Below are 19,744 nucleotides of genomic sequence, written 5' to 3'. Positions count from 1 at the left end.
TACAATTAAGCTATTTACTTGGGCATCAGCCATGACTGATAAGTAGCTTAATGGTGATGCTTCAAAAGCTCTATTTACTGCATTGGCTAACAGAACTATAAGTTTCAGTGCACCAATCTCAACCAATCAGCAGCTTCCCCCGGTCTATAAAATACCTCCCCTTACACAGATTTGTTGCTTGCTCGTGCATTTTGTTTCCACTCCTTCGTCTCCACCACCTCCAGTTTGATCCCACCGGCTGCCCGGGGGTCGGACCCGCCCCCTTCATATGCAGAAGATCTGTGAGGGTCCAGATAATGCAGAACTGGATCTACAACGGGGCCAACTTTCCATTAATTGTAATCTATCACATTGGTAATTCTATCGGGATTAAAGACCTTATTATTGCACGCTTGCCTCTATAGTGTTTCTGTTTGATGATAAATAATGTTAAACAAAATTTACTGTATCTACATGTGCAATATTTATTACATTTCATTATTATATCAGTGAATTCATGATTCAGTACTGATTCAATCCACTACAGTTATGAAGAAATTATAAATTTAGCCTAGCCTTTGCTTTTAGCTAAATATTTTTTTTACAGCCATTTGCTGTCATTTATGTCTGTGTTGTTTGCAGTTCAGAGACACAAGCAGGATAAGGGCTGAAACCTCTGTGCCACCCCGACGCCCAGCATACATCTCAGAACAAAAACAAAGCAGACAATCCTGGTAGAGCAGTGTAGAGAGAGAGACTATTTTCTAGAGGAGCTTTACATTCAGCATGTCAGAATGTTAAAAGCAACCTTTTAAAAGATGTGTGTTTTGAGTTGGACTAACCATAGGGCAAGTCTCTTCAGTCTTTGGCCATCCTGGATAACTGATAAGAGAATCACCATTTCTTGTTCAAGCTGCACACTTGTGCAGAGTATAGGGTAGTACAGGGTGCATGTGGTAGATTTGTAGTGTAAGAACTATTCGTCGTTGTGTATATGATGCATGTCACTCAATAAGGAGGAAAATAATTATATGGTACTTTATTGGACATGCTTATGACTCGATACATTATTGTTTGTTTAAAACCCCCTTTGTATACTTTTTCACAGTTAAGCTTCAGCAATATTCTAAGTTTATTCCTAGCATAAAATCTTTTGGGGATATTTGGGAGTTGTCCTTTTTGTGGTTCTGGTTTTTGTTTTTATGTAAAAAGGAGGGGAATTGTAAACCTGCCATTTTTCCTGGGTAATTCAACTAACTGTCTGAGGTAAATTCCCAGTATATCACAGTCCTTGAGTGTTCTAATGACTGCAAAAAGTTAGGTATTTGATATAAAGGCATTTCAGCTTCAATAACATAAACTATCTGTTGTCATGTGTGAATTTCCTGCTCGTTGTCAAAGTGTGACAATTTCTCAGCAGGCAAATGTCGAATCAGATTTTTATGACACTAGGAAAGTTGCAGCACAGCTTGGTTTGATGACAGTTATGAGAGTTATCAAGCCCTAAAATGTGTTTACCATATTCATTACCCAAATGCATGACCCTTGTTACAGACATAAATATAAAAACTGTCACACTTGTTGAATACGGGTGCTGCAACATCATCAGCCTAAACAGCATCAGGTCTCAGTTCTCAACGCCAGATGAAAGGGACCATTTTAAATAGCCTCAGGCGAATTGGCTTCAGAGAAGAAGCTAAGTCAAGTTCTGCCAGGTGTTAGTGGGGCTTTTGTCTCTGTTTCATGCAGTTGCTAAATCCAGCTAGGGATGCCCCAGAGGGATTTGCTAAAATCTCTTTGAACCGGATAGACCACTGGATCTTATAGAGCTTTGAAGTGAGCAGAGGCCCTTATCTGCTTTTATGTGATGCCGTAACACACCACATGATGAGATGTGCAGTAATCTGAATGGACAGAAGCTTGCTAATGAACACACCACTGGAGAGATAACACATTTCTGCGCTCAGCTTACAAACAGCACTTTAAACAACAGCAACCTGAGAGACAGTGTTATCTTCATCAGATCTTTATCAGGGAAATCAATGACTGGCTTGAGTTAAACACATCTAACAATTTCCTTCAAATATGCATAGTACTGGTGGTAAGATCGCTACCTTTTTTCTGGTCTTGCTAGATGTTTAATTAATTTTCAGGTACACTTCAGGTACCATTTTTTTTTGGCAGAACCTGCAGTGTGATTGTGTGCAAAAAAAGCCATTGGCCATTTGCTTTTTTACACACAATCACACTCCAGCCTTTCATCACACAAACCACTGATTAATAAAGAAATGTACCTGAAAACGAATCAAACATCTGGCACGCTCTCACACCTAAATCATTATCCACAGTCTGCCGCCCTATTCAATGCAGTCTAAGCACTGAAAATAAACACCATATAGCCATACGCAATACAGCCAAAACCATACAGTATGATGTACATTGAAAATACAGTTCAAAAACACACAGGCTGAGTTTATATGTGTATTAATGGAAAAATAGTGTGATTCTGTAACTGTAAGTCCTAAAATCAAATGATAAAGTCACAGTGACCAGTTTCTTCTTTCTTCTTTCATTAATAATATAATATTTTAATTACTACAATAAGAACAATCAGGCATTGGAATTGGAATATAAACATTTTAAATAGCTAAATAAAACCTCACAAAATGAAAAACAATGTTTCTAAACAAAAATGAATAATTAATAATTACTTTAAACAATAGTTACTAGCCTCTTCTTGCAAAGAAAACATAATAGCCAATTCTGAGCTCAACATAGATTGTCCATATATTGTACATATATCTGTCGATGAGATAATTGTTGTGACAGCTCTACTGTACACATATATCAGTGAGCTTATAAACAACTGCTTATGAAGTCCCCCTTCCCCTCTCTTCAGAAACAGCCTCTACTCTTCTGGGAGGGGCTTCCACTAGATGTAACAACAATACTGTGAGGATTTGATTACACTTGGGTGCTGATATTGGAGGATTAGTTCTGGATCACAAACTCCACTACAACTCATCCCAGTGGTATTGGATGGAGTTCCATCACAACGGAGAATTCAGTTTCACTGCTCCACATCCCAATGCTAAGGGAATTTGGATCCCTTTAGCTGATTCTTATTCTATTTACGAATAAGCTTTTCTATAGTGGTTATACAAGCTGGGTATATGTCAGCCGCATGTACTCTTTAAAGTGGAATTCACAAATGGGAAATAGTGTCTAGATTCATATGGATATGTTGTGTATTCAGTCCTAAGTACAGATAGCAATTCCAAATCGGCCAGTATTGATTTAAATCTTGCTACTTTCACTACACCATCACTTCATTTTCATTGTCTGTAGGAAGCATCCATGCTCAACAGTCCCTAAAGGCCGCAATAAATTATTCATCTCTACGAGCAGAGAGCGATACTGGGACAGATCGATTGTCGAGATTGTGAGATTGTGAGTGCTATTTCTGCTTTTCTGATGCTCCATCTATCCTGTTGCAGGCAATTATCAGTGTAAACAGAGCTTTTATTGGACTAAAAAGTGAGAGCTGTAAAGAGTGGATAGGTGTGTGACAACTGCCTCTATTTACCTGACATCTGTGCTGCTGAATGCGGACAATAAATGTGTCACAGCCTCGTCCTGGTACAAAATGTGTTCTTGGTTTGTGGCAGGACGTTAAGGACGCCTCAAAGCCCAGATTGAGGTTTATTTTTAGCGCCCGGTGATGACTAGCTCAGATCCAGCAATTTATGATAGCACAGCAGGTTCTCCAGTGCTTCATCATCTCCCAGTGTTTGACCTTATACAAGCCCTGATGCTATAGATTAGGATTAGGCTTCATTATACAGGCATTGTGTAGTCTAATTTTAACTACAGCTACTAAGGGTGAATATCTGGCAGAAATTTTTAAATATTTGAATTTGAGTTTTACTAGAAAAGGCACAATGCTATTTTTTAGACATGTGTGCAACAAAACCTGTGACAAATCTAACAAATATTCAGAATGTCTTGAACTTGCAACTGTGTAGGCTACGAAATAGCAGCTCTGGCATTCAAACAAAGTATTAAATGCCTAATATAAACCCATTTATATCTAGACACATTTAATGTATTATTTGTGTGTGGAGACTACAGTTTCAGGACTTATGTAGCACACCATATGTACTATATGTGCTCAGGTATAATGATAATAAAAGCCTTTTTACTATATAGGATGCTGGGAATTATTTAAAAGTCTCATTCCCTTCCATTCATTCATTTTAAAATGTGTGATATGGTCTCTAGAATAAATGAAAGCCATGTGAGCTGTTTTTTGTGACAAAATTGTTCCGGTGATCCAGTATAATGCTGCTTTAGTCCGGTGGGGGTTTTGGCAGAGCTCAGAGCAGGGAGTGAGGGAGAGAGCCGACAGGAAGAGCTGATTTACGTTTATTTTCACACTCTTCTTAGATAAATAAATAAAAATAAAGCATTCAGAATGACTCATCACACATAGTATGAGTTTACTATCACTCTTCTCTACACAACTGTTTTCCTTATGAAAGATATGAGCTGTACAAATCTAGGTTGGCATTTGCTGAGGTAACTTAGCAATAGCACCTGTTTTTTCATCAAATTATAGGTTAAATGTTTAAGAAATATTCCTAATGATAGTAAAGTATAGAAAAGCAAGACAAAAAAAACTCTCATTTATTAAATAGTGAAGAAATGCAAAATAAACAAAAACCTGCAAAAAAAAATTTGCCTTTTTTTGTTCATGTGTCAATGTAATATTGTTATAATGTAATATTAATTTATCAAATAATGGCATAATAGGTAGCCTTTCAAACAACTACAAATAAAGCAGCTACTGTTCATTTGTTGTTTACAGTTTTTTACAGAGATGCAGTTGCTAAGAAAAGCATGCTGTGATGTAATGCTTCGTATATTTAGCAGCATAAAGCTACCACTGATACATCAATGTCAGTTCAGACGCTGTTAGCCAAAGAAGAGTGGCCAGCTGGTAGTTCCAGGTGGTGAAACAGTAAAACTGCATAAGATAAGCCTCAGAGCTTACACAGCTACAATATAGATCCCAGTCAGAACACACTGCATTGTTGTTATTTCAAAGAGGCAGATTTGTGATCATTTTAATAGAGTGAAAACCAGCAAGCATCATGTGGGATACACTGCAGAACAATCATTCACAGAAAGAATTACAAGATGGGTGACAATCAGCCCTGGGGCTTCGCCAGTGAAACACCAGCACAGAAGCTGTCAGAGCTTTCACTGACGCCTTCACAACTCACAGAGGAAGCTACAACAGATGGAAATTCTTCAGCTACTGAGAGACACACAGAAAGACAGACAGACAGAGAGAGAGTGAGAGGAAAAGAGAGAGCTCTCCATGATAAAAATTCAGTTTAACAAGGTCAGATCTGAACTGTTGCATACAGTTAGCTGACACTGAATGAAAGGTAATCCCCATAAGTCCAGATTTGTTCGGAGGTTTAAAATAAGCGCTATTTCAATATTAGCTGCTGTTTTTTTTCTTTCAGCTACATTCCCCAATGGCTTCAGTTACATTCATGGTATGGCTGGAGGATATGAAAATAGCAGTTTAATTTTTATTGTTTAATAATCAGATTTTTAGCAATGTCACACAAAACCCCTGTTCACTGTCAGTGAAAGTTAATGTAGAAAGATTCCATTTCAATTCATTCTTGAACTGTAAATATAAAGAACAGCTGCCTAATCCAAATTTAGGGATGGGAATCAAACGGTATCTCATATTACGATATTATTATGATGTGTATCCCACGATAACAATTATATCACGATACTGTGATTCTGAGATATCAGAAGACAATACACTTCTATATTTCACGCCATCTGGGATACTGAAGAAGATAAAATACTAAATATTTAAAAAACAGAAATTATGGATTTATTGGTGTTAATTTCATAAAATTAAAGAAATCTTCACTGCAGATTTACCCTATTCATTTGATTAGCATCACAACGTGGAGTAATAAAGTAGCAACTTTAGAAAGTCAAATAAAAATATCTATATGCCACATATCGATAATGTATCAGAAACATATTACGATATCAATGTTTATCCAAACTGTGTGAAAAAGTAAAATAGTCAAAAATTAGAATCAAACTATACTGTTTAACCAATTTAAAGATGTACAGGAGGGCTAGGAATCACTCTAACTTCAGTAATTTTCTATTTTATTTTATATATTGTAATATAAAATTAGTTTTTTTTTTATTTGGAAGAGGCTGGCAAGCCTTAAGGTATATTACAAAAGTACTGTAAATGGATAATTGTAGTATATGATTTATATTATTTATAACTCATTGTTTAAAGATACACAACTGCACAATTTACTGATACATTTGAAATATATAAGATATCTATGCTTAAAAAATAACACTAGACAAACTTTAACAAGAGTGTATTTCTTGCCATCAGCTGCCGGCGCTCAGAGGGAGCAAAATTGGCCCTGCTTCCTCCAGGTGGGTAGATGGTACTCTCTCCCGAAATCACTAAAGAGTGATGTTGATCAGCACAGGGCATCTGTGAGCTGATGTATCGGAACCGAGACGTTGCGCTTTCCACCGAGTGCAATGGCTGCTCGGCAATGCTGCAGCAGCAGCAGCTCGAAAAGAAGTGGTGGCTGGCTTCACATGTATCGGAAAAGGAACTGTCTGATACACATGATCCTTATATTTAAACTAATAACAAAAAAAATCTATACAGTTTTTAAAAAAACAATAAAGTATTGCAAAACAAAATATTGCAATATGATATGACATCAACATTTTCTGACACCCTCAATGTACACTTTTATGTAGATTTATTAATTCCGTCTATTAAGCCAGGCATACATTTAACAAACCTGAATGCATTTTCTAATGGCTGATACTGTAAGCACTAATAAAAACAAGGTCATTAAAATAACTTGTAAAATAATGTGTATTGGACACCAAAGGTGCCCACAAAAGTGTTGCATCACCACAATAATGAGAACACAGAGAGCATGTGGTTAAGTGAGTAATAAATAGCACCAAACGCTACTGTCTGTTCCCTTGGGCACAATTAACTTGCTGGCAGGAACAATTGGAAAGTTTGCGTTATCATCAACAAGGCCAATTACAAGTCGAGTCTCACTGGGAGAGCCTGGCTGGAGATCTGATGGGCTGAGGGGGCAGCTGCTTCAAAACTCACCTGATGACATCCCGCCCACACAACAAAATCTCCACTGTTGATTTTACACCTACTCTCTCTTCTGTTTGTACTTGTTCAGCCAAGACATGCTTGGCCTCTGAATTGTGCTTCTTTAATCTTATACATATTTCTTTTATTAATTTGCCAAATTCCTGTAATAAGTAATGGCAACTAATGAGCACCAATTAGTACTGTTCAGATTGCAGGTGTACATCAGCACACACTTTGTTCCAAACAAAATCATATGTTATCTAGTCAAACAGGTCAAACAGGAACTCCCAAGTAACTCACAACTTTGACGCAAGCACTGGTCTTATCATGCTTAGTTCACAAATTTCCATCTTGAATTGAACTGCCATCTGTGGCCTGGAGTTTACAAGAGCATAATTGGCCTCTCTCTCTCTGGGGGGGGGGGGGGGGGGGGGCAAGGATGATTCTCACCCTACTCCCATCTATCAGCCCAATGCTATGGTCAATTTTTATTTAAATATGCTGCACATAAATAAACTCTCAGACTTAACTTAACATAATTGCTGTACAGTTCTATTAAAGCAAGCTGACAGTGCTGTATAAAAAAATAATAAAAGGTGCAATGCTCATATATATGTAAGGGAGTTTTTTCTTGCCACTGTTAATTGGCATCTCTGTGGTGCTCGCTCATAAGAGGCGTGGACTGGTTTTTCTCTGTGAAGCTGCTTTGTGACATATGTGACTTATATAGCTATATAAATAAAATTGAATAAAATTTCATTGAATTTAATTAATTATATCCTACACACTGGGGTCTCCAGAATGCCCATTTAAGTCATCCCAGTGACCTTTTGGTTAGAGCTGATATACATGACACCCAATGTTGTAATCATTCTACCTGAACAGAATTATATAAAAATATATACAATATGAAATGGGATTTTGTGTCAAGTGGAATTCTGGTGCACTGGAAATATACTTTATGGTGTCTTCTGACAATATGCATGTAGTTTAAGATAATCCTTTATAAGTCCCACAGTGGGGAAATTCACAAATTTGCATTTGACATTTATATTTGTAGGGTTAAGGATGCAGTAAAATAAAACAAATGCAAATACATCACAGTACCCCAGTGAGAGGACACTGAATTCTTACAAACGAAGCTTTAAAGAATATATAGCTTCAAAACATGCTAATCTTATGTCTGTTACTAAGAAAATACATCATTAAATACATTTCACTAGAGCAGCACCTGCTCTTACATGATAATTAATCTGTCTACATTGGAGCATGGCAGAGTTTAAATTAATGTCTCACTTAACCCTCACCATGGGACACTGACACTACTGAGAAAATAAATAATAAATGTTACTAAATAACAATCTCAAAATAGGTGCATTGTTCAACAAACCATGATATTTTACACAAGAAAAAAAAGCAAAAGAAGAAAAGAAGACTGGGGCAGGCCGGAGGAGCTGAATCTAAGAGTAAAGAAAGGGCATTGAGGTTATTTGAGTCAAAGCAGCCTAGAGGAGGAAGACGTGCTGGAGGCTGCTATACATCTCCAACAACTGAGCTGTCACGTTACATTTCTGTTGCCATCACGTGTACAATTTTCTAATGAGGACCCACACTGTGTGTGTACACACATCCCTGCACAAAGTGGCAGTACTGCTGTTTATGCTGTGAAATATACAGAACACTTCCCACAGTGCTTATAAGTGCGTACTGAAAATTTGCACAGCTTGAGGGCAGCTGATCGGTAGTGTTGAATTTAAAATGATGTGTAATAATAATACACATATGTTAAAGTATTTGCAATACTTTCCAAAACGTATTAAAAAATGTATTGGATCTACAGAGCTGTAATTGTATATTACACAGGCTGGTTTGGTCTGTAAAGCTAGCAAAATAGTTATGTTACAGCTTATATTTACTAAATAAATAAATCAATACAATACAAAGGTGTTTAATTTTGACACATAAAAAATAAAGAGTTTAATAGAAAAAAGAATAAAGAAAAAAAACTATTTGTTTCATGTTAAGTAGCTAGGGGTGGATGATATGAATAAATGCAATGTGCATTAACACTGTGGGATGTTTTAATATCAATGTGGAATGCAATAAATTAAGATCTTAGATTAATTTAGATATTTGCCATTTGGCAGCTCTCATTTGTCCCAGGCTAAGAGGTAGATTGGTGAGTGTTCAGTGTGGACCACTACCACACTTTGCCTCCAGTCTAGTCATGTCACATGACAGCGTAAAGAACTCCCTTTGTCCTAACAAGAGCCTATATATATTGTATGCAATATCACCAACATTTTTGAAAATACTGTAAACCATATTACAGACTAAAATATTGTGCCATACCACCCCAAGTATCACATCAGGGTACTTCTTTTCTGCTGTTTTTTTTTTCAATCACAGTTCTCATTCCCCATTTTAGATCTTCTAGAGACAGATTATATCTGTTCAGTATCATTCATTTTACTTCAGTCCTGGATATATGGAGATATTTGGAGTGCAATATTAGTATTATTAGTATCATGACATTCTAGATCATTGACTGTTGATACAAATCTGATAAAATTCTTGTATTTTTTTTTATAATATCTTATAAAATATATATATATATATATATATATATATATATATATATATATATATATATATATATATATGTTCAGGTAGGGGTTGTCATATAATATCATAGGCAATAATAAAATAACATTTTCATTTTGTTGCAGTAGTGTATTCTTTAAACACTTTTTCTAATTAAGAGTTTTGTCATATCACCAAGAGTATCGTTATCACGAAAATACCATGAAATACTGTAATGTTATTTTAGGGCCATATCGCCCACCCCTGAAATATATATATATATATATATATATATATATATATATATATATATATATATATATATATATATATATATATATATATTATGTTACTATTTATGATGCATAATTGTTTCATTGTCATATACTGTAGTAAACATGGGACTTACTGTAAGAGATTATTATAGAAATCCTGTAGAGATTATATGATACTATATTATTCTAGTGCCACTCAAATATAGCGCCACTGACTGGCAAAAGAGCTAACCATGTGATAATATACTGAAATGCTAATTGTGAACTAACAAGCCAAAACCCAGACTTAAGGGCACACTAGAATTTCAGATTTGCATTTGAATACACATACATTTTTCCCACACTGTCAAAACTCTGTAATGAAATTGTTACACCTTCAACTTAAAATCAGTGCAATAGTGAGGGGTATAATAAGAATATCGTGCAATACAGAGCAAAACATGACTTCTCATTACACAGTTTGTGCTTGTCTTCCTTGAGAACTATATGATTTACACTCCAAAATCACAGATTATTACCCTTCTGTCTGTGCAGAATGTATAGCCTAATACTGAGGGTTAATATCCAGCTGATGCAGCCTAATGCAGTAAGGATGAGCCATTTTCACCCTTTCCATGTCGCATGTGCTGTGCATCATTAAGACCCTGCATACTGGCCAGAGCTGCATATGGATTCATACTGCATATGGATCCAGGTCATATTTCCACATTTTCTGTGAGAGGAACTGACAAACAGTTTTCTCAGCAAGCAGACAGAAGCTAAAACTGGACCGCCACCAAGAACAGGACCGATTCCAAGGTCAGTGAGATGACCAACACCAACTGTGTGGGTTTCTGGCATTGAAGAGAAACCAAGGCAAGTACATTAAGCACATTACTGCCTATTTATAGTGAGAGCAGTCTGAGGGTGGTCCTGCAGAGCTGAAAGAATAGGGTTGCATTCGTGATAGTGTGAGAATTAGGGCATTAGGGTATATTTTATCCTTACAGACTATTAAAGATAGACAGTGTGTAGCCCTGCCCTGGAAAAGCATTCATTCACACAGTCCAGTCTTCACAGGGAAATGCTTTGAAGTGCTAAAGCTAGGCTATAGGAGATGCAGTTATACAGGCTGGAGCTGCCTGTTACCCTCAGCACGTAGGACTGATACAGAAGTGAACAGGCAGACAGGAACAATGGCACACACTAACGCGCACACACACATACAGACACAGACACGCAGTGCTGGGTGAAAGGCAGACTACAGCTCTCTGAAAGTGTGTTAATCCACTGTAAACACGTGTCAGCTCTATCGGCCCCTCACTGCGCTGTTACCAGGGTCTAAACTGCGCCTTCACACAGAAATACTACCAAAACAACAACAACAGCAGCAGCAGTAGTAGCAGTAGCAGCAGCAGCAGCAGCAGCACAGCCTCCACAGGCGGCGGTGATGGAGAGTAACTTGCTCCTGACAGAAACTCACTGAGACGCGCCGAGCCGCGCGCGGTCCTCCGGTTTTCACACTTACCGAGTGTGTGTGAGGGTCCCGTGTAGACGAGGCTCCGTGTCAGTACACACATCGGCTCTCTACCCGCAGGGAGAAGTCCTCGGCATGCTCACACCACCACCAGCACCAGCAGCAGCAGCAGCTCTACTCCTCCTCCTCCTCCTCCTCTTCGTGATTCTCCCTCTGCCCGCTCCTCCGTCGGTGATGTCACGCGCGCTCACTCAGCTGGCCGCGGGAGCGCGCGCCGTTACCGTCCCACAGTCATTACAAATTATTTATTATTAGAATAATTAGACAAACAAGTTGAAAACAGAAGCAATGACTGTCATATTATACATATTATTATTATTATTATTATTATTATTATTAATAATAATAATACTGCAGACACATAATGCAATAGATTATTTTTATTGTTTTACCCTCTTCTGCACTACTAGTTTATGTACTGTCCACTGTTTACTGTCAGGGTTTGCAGCAGGGGGGACGCGAGGCGGACGTAAACGCAGGTAATTAATTTACAAGAAAACAAACAATAAACCAAAACTAAGACCAAACTCAAAACAAGATACATGAACAAACAGGACTTCTGGAATTAACACTGAATAAACGAACAAAACAGAAAACAAATCTATCTTTCCAATACAGTTACCAGTCACACACTCTAATATTTCATGCATTCACTATGTTATTGTTTCGAAAAGCTTCTGCAATTTCACAAAATTTATTTTAATCCAGTGTTGCATTAATTTTTCACCAAGATCTTGCAGCATTGATGATGGTAAAGTCTGACCACTGCACAAAGCCTTCTCCAGCACATCCCAAAGATTCTCAATGAGGTTAAGGTCTGAGCAATCCATGTGTGAAAATGATGATCTCATGGTCTCTGAATCACTCTTTCACAATTCCAGCCCTATGAATCCTGACATTGTCATCTTGGAATATACCCGTGCCATCAGAGAAGAAAAAAATCAATTGATTTTAAACATTTTTATAACATTCCTTAACACAGTTCCCAGAACAACCATTTATGGTTGCAAATAAGGTTGAGGCAACTATTTGAGAATGTTTTCATTAAAATTCAAAAAACACTGGAAAAACTGGACAGGTTAAGAGAACTTACCTGAAAAAAAGGTAATCAGAAAAGGTTGGGTCAGTATGGGAATATATATTTTTTTTGCAGAATACAGTATAAACCCAAGATGTGTCATGTTTTGTCTGCTATATTTTTATTAATTGACATCCATTCCTGCATTTCAACCCTGGGACACATTCCACAAAAAAATAATTAACCACTTTGTAATATTGCCATTTCTTCTCACAACACCTCAAAGATATTTTGTTACTAAAAAACCCAAGCGATTAAGTGTTTCAGGTGTTATTTTGCTCAAATCATCCTACAGTATAGGTTTGTTTTACAATTCTCCATGCATTCTTTATTGGACATCAATGAGGACTGCAGGCAGGCCAATCCAGTACCTATATTCTCTTCTTTCACAGTCTTGCCTTTGTAATGTGTGCAGCATGTGGTTTTACATTGTCTTGTTGAAAAATGTCTAGACAAAATGTCTTTTTGAAGGCAGCATGTGTTGCGTAGTGTGCTGTTCTGCCTTAATGCTGCCTTACAGAAGTGTACAGACACAACCCCATGACCGGCCCTGGCTTTTGAATATGGCTGATAACTGTCTGAATAATCCTCGTCCTTTTTGGTTTGGAGCGCACCGCATTAATTTCTTCCAAAAAAAGGGCAATACTGATTTCTCTGACTACAACACACATTTTTATTATGTGGTGGTCTATCTCAGGTGTCGCCAAGTTCAGAGTAGTGGAGTTATAGTTATAGGTCAGTGACCAGTTATAGGTCAGTTGATTCACCACATTTGCCCAGCCTCCAAAAATAAAATGAGGCATGAAGGCTCCAGGATATGTTTTATAATTATGAAGGGGCAGATCATTTCTTCAGACAGCTCTTTAGCTGAAATAGTGAGTTTAAAAATGCATGCCTGTTCATGAAAGAATGAGAACAAAAAGCTCTGCACATTGCAGAGAACAAACCAACGTGGTACCTGTAGTTAGAACATTAAATTACTGTTAATTTGCCTGTTCAAGTGGTAGCTCCACAGCGCATTATGTGTTTGTGCATCTGTCTGTGTGTGTGTGCATGCATGTGTGGGTGTGTATTAGACTGCTTTATATAATCCTAGCTTAATTTGGATACCATGCAGCAGGATTTACCTACCACAGGTACAAGCTGTATGACAAAACATATTATTCATACAGTGGTTACATTTACATGCAGCCTAAATTGATTTAGATTATGGACTGGAACAAAGGACAACTTCTAAAGCTCATAAAGCAGCATAGTTATTTCATTTAAAGAAATCCAATGAACAAGTAATTATCCAGACGTAATAGTAGGTTGACAACCGTAACCCTTTAGCCCCTTTGGACTCTTTAGCCTCATATGGAGATACTGCAGACAGGAGACAGGTAAACGTTTCTACAGTCAATCTAGACAGAAACATGGGCCAGGTAAAAATTCACCAAATTATATGTTTGTTATTTACCATAGAAAATCTCATATTTAGCTTCTGATTCCAAATGGAAGGGGTCATTTTTGAATGTTGAAATAAATTACTATCCCTATATGAGGACATCCTGTATAAAGACAAAGTAAAGCTTTTATATAGGAGAAACTAAAAAATCTACACCAAGCAAAAGTCTCAGTCTCCAGGTCTCAGGAGGCTGAGGGCTAAGTTTTAAAGTGGATCATATCTTATTTATAATTGTTTTAACAATGTTGTGATAAAGTCCAGAAAATGCAACAATAAGCAAAAGATAAAAATAACTTTTCATTACAATCAAATGTAAAAAAAAAAAAAAAAAGTGTGTAACAAATCAGCAGTTATACATTGGGGTTATAAGGTCATTTATATCAGTCTTAAAGCCACAGTAACATGTAACAATTTTGAGTACCAGATCATGCAGATGGCCATCAGACAGCACAGTTGAGCCCTGGTCTCTCTGGGGTGGGTTGATGTTGTTTCCCCCTTTCATCTCTACCAGTATGTGTTGGTCCAGGACAGGCATCTGTTAGGTGATGTATTAGAGCTGGGTCAAGGCACTTTCCTCCTAGGGCAATGGCTGCCTGTCAAAAAGGTAAGATATTGGCATTTTTAAGCATCTCAAAAGCAATATGAAAAAAAAACTAGTGCTAAAGGATGCTAATGGCACAAAATGTACAATAAGTTTCAAATAATCAGCTTATTATGTGAATTAGCTTATTACATTTAATTAGTATGTGTATTACAGTGCATAATCATGCTGCCAAAGGCTTTAAGGATGGTTTTCATGTGTAATAAAAAATCATATTAATCATGATTAGTAGAGTAGATTAATTTTCTTACAGTGGAAACGCCTCAAATGGAATGATCACATTACAGCCTGAAAGGTAATAGTTGTAAGTACCTTTAAAAATTAAAAAAGGGGAGAGACAAATGCCTGAGCTGAAATGGTAATCACTAAAGCAGCACCTGGGCAGGCCCTGCATATTGTAGCAGTAATTAAACCTCTAAAAGCTTTAAGCCCCAAAGCATTAGTAAGGAAGTAGTGTCATTTTTAGCTGTGATTAAGTTGGGGCTATTGAGTAATGACTTACTGTTCCACTGCACTCATTAAAAACAGACCACACTTACAGGAATAATTCAGTGGTGTTCAACCTTATCTCTGTTTGTCACATGTATAGCATAAAGACTATTATTATTATTATTGAAATGCTGACACATACAGTATTCCTTTATTTACTGAAAATATATTTAGAATAGAGGCCTATGGGCTGATGAATGGTTCATTGGCTTCTAATGTAAGTGTGTTTGAAGTCAAATGGTTTGCATACTGACTGTATAATACAGATTCAGCAAAAACATTGTACTGTGTCTTTAAGACCACAGTGGAGGGTTTTACTTCAATTATATTTAAAGATATTTATCAATTCAAGCAAATTCATTTCAATATCTCATTTTAATTATTTCTAATTCTGATTGCTTGATTAGTGATTATTCTTACAATTCTTAAGATTCAGGCTTTGTTTCAAGAATCTATTTTGAGAATGGATGAAAAATACAAACATACAGTTTTACATATGAAGCACATGTTAAAAATATTAGCTAACATAATGGTCATAATTATGTGTTTGTTATATAACTGAGTATTTGAATTTGTCACATAACAAGCAAAACAAGACAGAGGCATGACATTTCCAAGGAAATAATATATATATATATATTTTCATTATCCTGGAAATATGAATATAATATGAATATTATATAGTTTTGTCTTACTAGGTCAGTTTTATAAAAAATAAAAAACATTATCATTAAAGTCAATAATGCTATTCCTTAAAACATACAATGATATTTTACTGGGTATATTTATAACATGAATGAGCATATATTATATAAAATACAGGGTAAGTGTAACATAGACCCAGTTTGTACCATAGAAATGACGCAAACAACACAAGTGTTTTCTCTTTTGTAATTGCTAATGGGACATTTTATTTTTGGGAACATCTGCTGTTAATGATGCAGTTTGAAAATAAAACAGTTGAGCTGTGAAGCACATTAAACATTCGGTCAATAGTTTTAACGTTTATAAGGCAAAAAAAACAGAAATGCACAAAACAAACACAAAAATGACAGCAACACTCCCCAGCCAGCATTTCAGTGTTTATTCACAGCTGAATCAACGTCATATCAGGGTTAAATCAATGTTGAATTATGTTTAGATTTTGAATCAAATCAAAATATTATATAATGATAATAAAATCATAATAATTATCATATAAGATAAAGACATTATGTTTATTTCAAGATCAAATTTCAGTGTTGATTTATAAGAGTTCTCTTAACCTTTACACACCCTTTTAACATAGTTTAAAACCTTTACAATGTTTTTTGTAACATAGAAACAACGACTGACACTATTTTTACCTAATTTTAAGGCTGGTGGCCAGCCATGTGCTAGCAAGGCCAGTTTCTTTAGTATATAGATGGTGTCCTCTCTCTTAATAGTGCAGCAGTGACACCACTAGTGAGGTAATGGTAAAAAATAGATTCTGTACCATTATCAGAGAAAGTCTCACCTCTCACTGAGGTCTGACCTCAAGGTCACAGGAGGAACGTCTGGAACCAGACCTTATAAATAAACAATCCCTGAGATGACCTTCTGATGAGAGGGACTGTGGGCTGTGGGGCTGATCTGTTCTCTGCAGGGGTCTGTTCACCTCCCTTTGAGGAAGAGGGTCAGCAGACCTCTTCATGTTCTCCTTGGGTTTCTTCGACAGCTGCCTTTCAAGGTCACATGTAGAGCAGCTAAAACAAACACTCACATGCTGTCTAGGTAGTGACAATTCACTTGTTGTGTTACGCTTATCACACTTTGTGCCAGACCACAGGAACACAGTGTGTCTCTACTACAGGCTTGCTACTAAAGCGTCACTGTAATCTTCTTTTTAATCTGAACAATCAGTTTGTGTTAAAGGGATCTCATGGTACTCTGGAGATTAAACCAGATACATTGTAAGGAAAACACAAAAACATGATCAATTATATTTACATTCTTGCACAAAAACAAAAAAATCGGTATTTAAAGAATTATTATGTGGAGATTGGCATTTAGTGGCAGGAATGTAATATTACAGGATTTTAAGAAAATATGAATTTTGTCATGCAGTTCTCACAAACATTGTCCTGCTCATTTCTCCAGAGTTAAATAGTGCAGTTAGCAGTGTGCTGAGACCAGAGTAGTAATGGTAGACAAGCTATTCTCCCAATGACTCAGTGGATCATCGCTATGGTTTTTATTTCAAGGGAAACTGCTGCATAATGTTGCTTTTAGCAGTGACTTGTTTCAGTGCTGAGGGTCATATAACTTTCAGGACTTCATAGATTTCAGTACAAGGTTTTGTTCAGATTAAACAAAGCCACTTTATTTTTTGTATTTTGTACTAGTGATGCCCCAACACCAGGAGGGTGAAGACTAGCACATGCCTCCTCCGATACATGTGAAGTCAGCCACCGCCTCTTTTCAAATTGCTGCTGATGTAGCATTGCCGAGTAGCATCACAGAGTGCTTGGAGGAAAGCGCAGGGACTCGGTTCTGATACATCAGCTCATAGGCGCCTTTTGCTGTGGACATCACTCTTTGGAGTGATGTAGGGAGAGAGCGCCATCTACCCACCCAGAGACAGCAAGGCCAGCTGTGCTCTCTCAGGGCTCCAGCAGCTGATGGCAAGCTACATGAACAGGATTCAAACCAGAATTCAAATCTCCTGATCATAGTGGCAGTGCCTTAGCCCACTCGACCACTCAGAGCCCCCTTTTTTTTTTAACAAAAACTCCAAAACTCCTACCTACCTTCCATTTTTTGTATATGGTGTCTTCTTTTTAGTCTTGAGAAGAGGTGATTAAGTCATTCTGTGTATCTACTGATATAGAATCATTAGAACAAAAAGCCAGGCACCATAAACAACACACCCGCAATAGTGCTGCCTGTAATCTGATTTGACTCTATTTCTGTCAACAGCAACAACATCCTCAATACTCTCCCTGGAGTACTTTGTTATTTGTACAACCACAGCCAAACAAATTGTTTTAAATATTATTTCAGCTGATTGTCAGTGACATATTTAATTTGTGGAAATGTTACTTCATGTAACATAGGGTTTATCTCATTACATGTCTTATTCATTTTCTCATTTCTCTAATTCTATTTCCATATCTATAAAACCAAAATGATGAGGAAATGTACTTTATAATCTATATCATATGGCTCCAAATTACATAACAAGCAACAACAATAATTATTAAACAATATTAAATATTAAAACAAAATTGATTGTGCTTCTGGCTTCACTGCATCTGTTACAATGATGAGGGCAAATTCCAAGCGGACGTAAATCATCTAATACTGTGGAAAACCAATGTTAATCTAGATTTGGACACACCACAAAAACTGTGGTGATGATCTCTGCCAAAGCTGGAAATGCACAGCTCCGTTATGAACAAAATGGAGTCTTATAAATGTCTTTGCTTTATTACATGGTGCATTGTTATGCTGGAAGTATTCGTTAGGTGATTGTTAGATTGTGGCCATGAAAGGATGCACATGGTCAGCCACAATTTTTAAGTCAGCGGTGGCATTAAAGTGACTAAATGATCATTATATCATCTCCTCCATTCTGGAGTGCTGAAGCAAAACAGGTTAGGTCCAGTTTTGGTGAGTTGGTAAGTGCTGCAGCCTCAGATTTCTGTTTTTGGCTGGCAGAAGTGGAACCTGAACAAATTTTTGGCCTGAACAAATATCACTTACAGATGTTTTTTGCACCATTCTCTACAGAGCCTGGAGATCAGCAGTTCTAAAATTATTCAAAAACCATACATTGATTATTTGAATGATTTTCAACAAGATGAGCTAATTAGGTAATCGTGATTTAATAAATAAAGATTTATACAACTATTCCCAAAGTTCTCAGTGAGTGTATGTCTAGGAGATTTACAAAGGAAAGTCATGGGGCAGATTAACAGTCAATGGTAGTCTAGGAAAGAAACAGCTTAAGTGCCTTAAGCCTGTCCATGCACCTCCAGGTGAGTTCATTTAAGGGTTCTTAGTGATGGCAATGGTTAATTAAAAAAACAAACAAAACAAATACATACGTACAATACTGTTTTTTGCCAACATATATTTTTAAAATAAAATAAAATAATAGATTGGTTCTATATATAAAAGTTATACTATGTAGCACTAAAATTGGTTAACTATCATCACAAATCACATATACTTATTAGAGATTGCCTAATAGAGAGAATGAAAGTATTCACTGTTGTAAACTTGCAGACTGGACCAGACCAGCAGAGCAGCACAGATTTTACAAAATTGCAGAAAAGGCTCACCCTCCTAGTTAGTACACAAACTCACAGATTGGAACGCACCCCTCAAATGGTTCAGTGTTTCTGAGAATCCAAGAGCCGTCTCTCTGCTGCCCTCTGTTGGCCAGAAAACATCCCTACAAAAACAATACTATTTTGATGGCAATACCTGCAAAACGATATTTTAGAGAAGATTTTTGGTCAGGCATGAGCTGTGCTGTTTGGTTTCGTGAGTTATTTAATGATATTTAATTATTAAATTCACTCGCACATTATCATGAAATGATAA

General features: G+C 36.8%; 1 protein-coding gene across 1 annotated transcript in view; it reads right to left on the bottom strand.

The window, feature by feature from the left end:
- Positions 1–11,713, bottom strand: part of pkib (protein kinase (cAMP-dependent, catalytic) inhibitor beta) — a 49,624-nt gene extending 37,911 nt beyond the window's left edge. The window contains exon 1 of the mRNA XM_007255394.4: positions 11,549–11,713. The gene's annotated coding sequence lies outside the window, so the exon portion shown is untranslated. The remainder of the gene's footprint in view (positions 1–11,548) is intronic.
- Positions 11,714–19,744: the final 8,031 nt, after the last annotated feature.

The sequence above is a fragment of the Astyanax mexicanus genome, chromosome 1, assembly GCF_023375975.1.
Source record: "Astyanax mexicanus isolate ESR-SI-001 chromosome 1, AstMex3_surface, whole genome shotgun sequence".
NCBI classification, from domain to species: domain Eukaryota; kingdom Metazoa; phylum Chordata; class Actinopteri; order Characiformes; family Acestrorhamphidae; genus Astyanax; species Astyanax mexicanus.
Note: the sequence above shows the minus strand (reverse complement) of the source record. Positions and strands in the feature narration are given on the sequence as shown.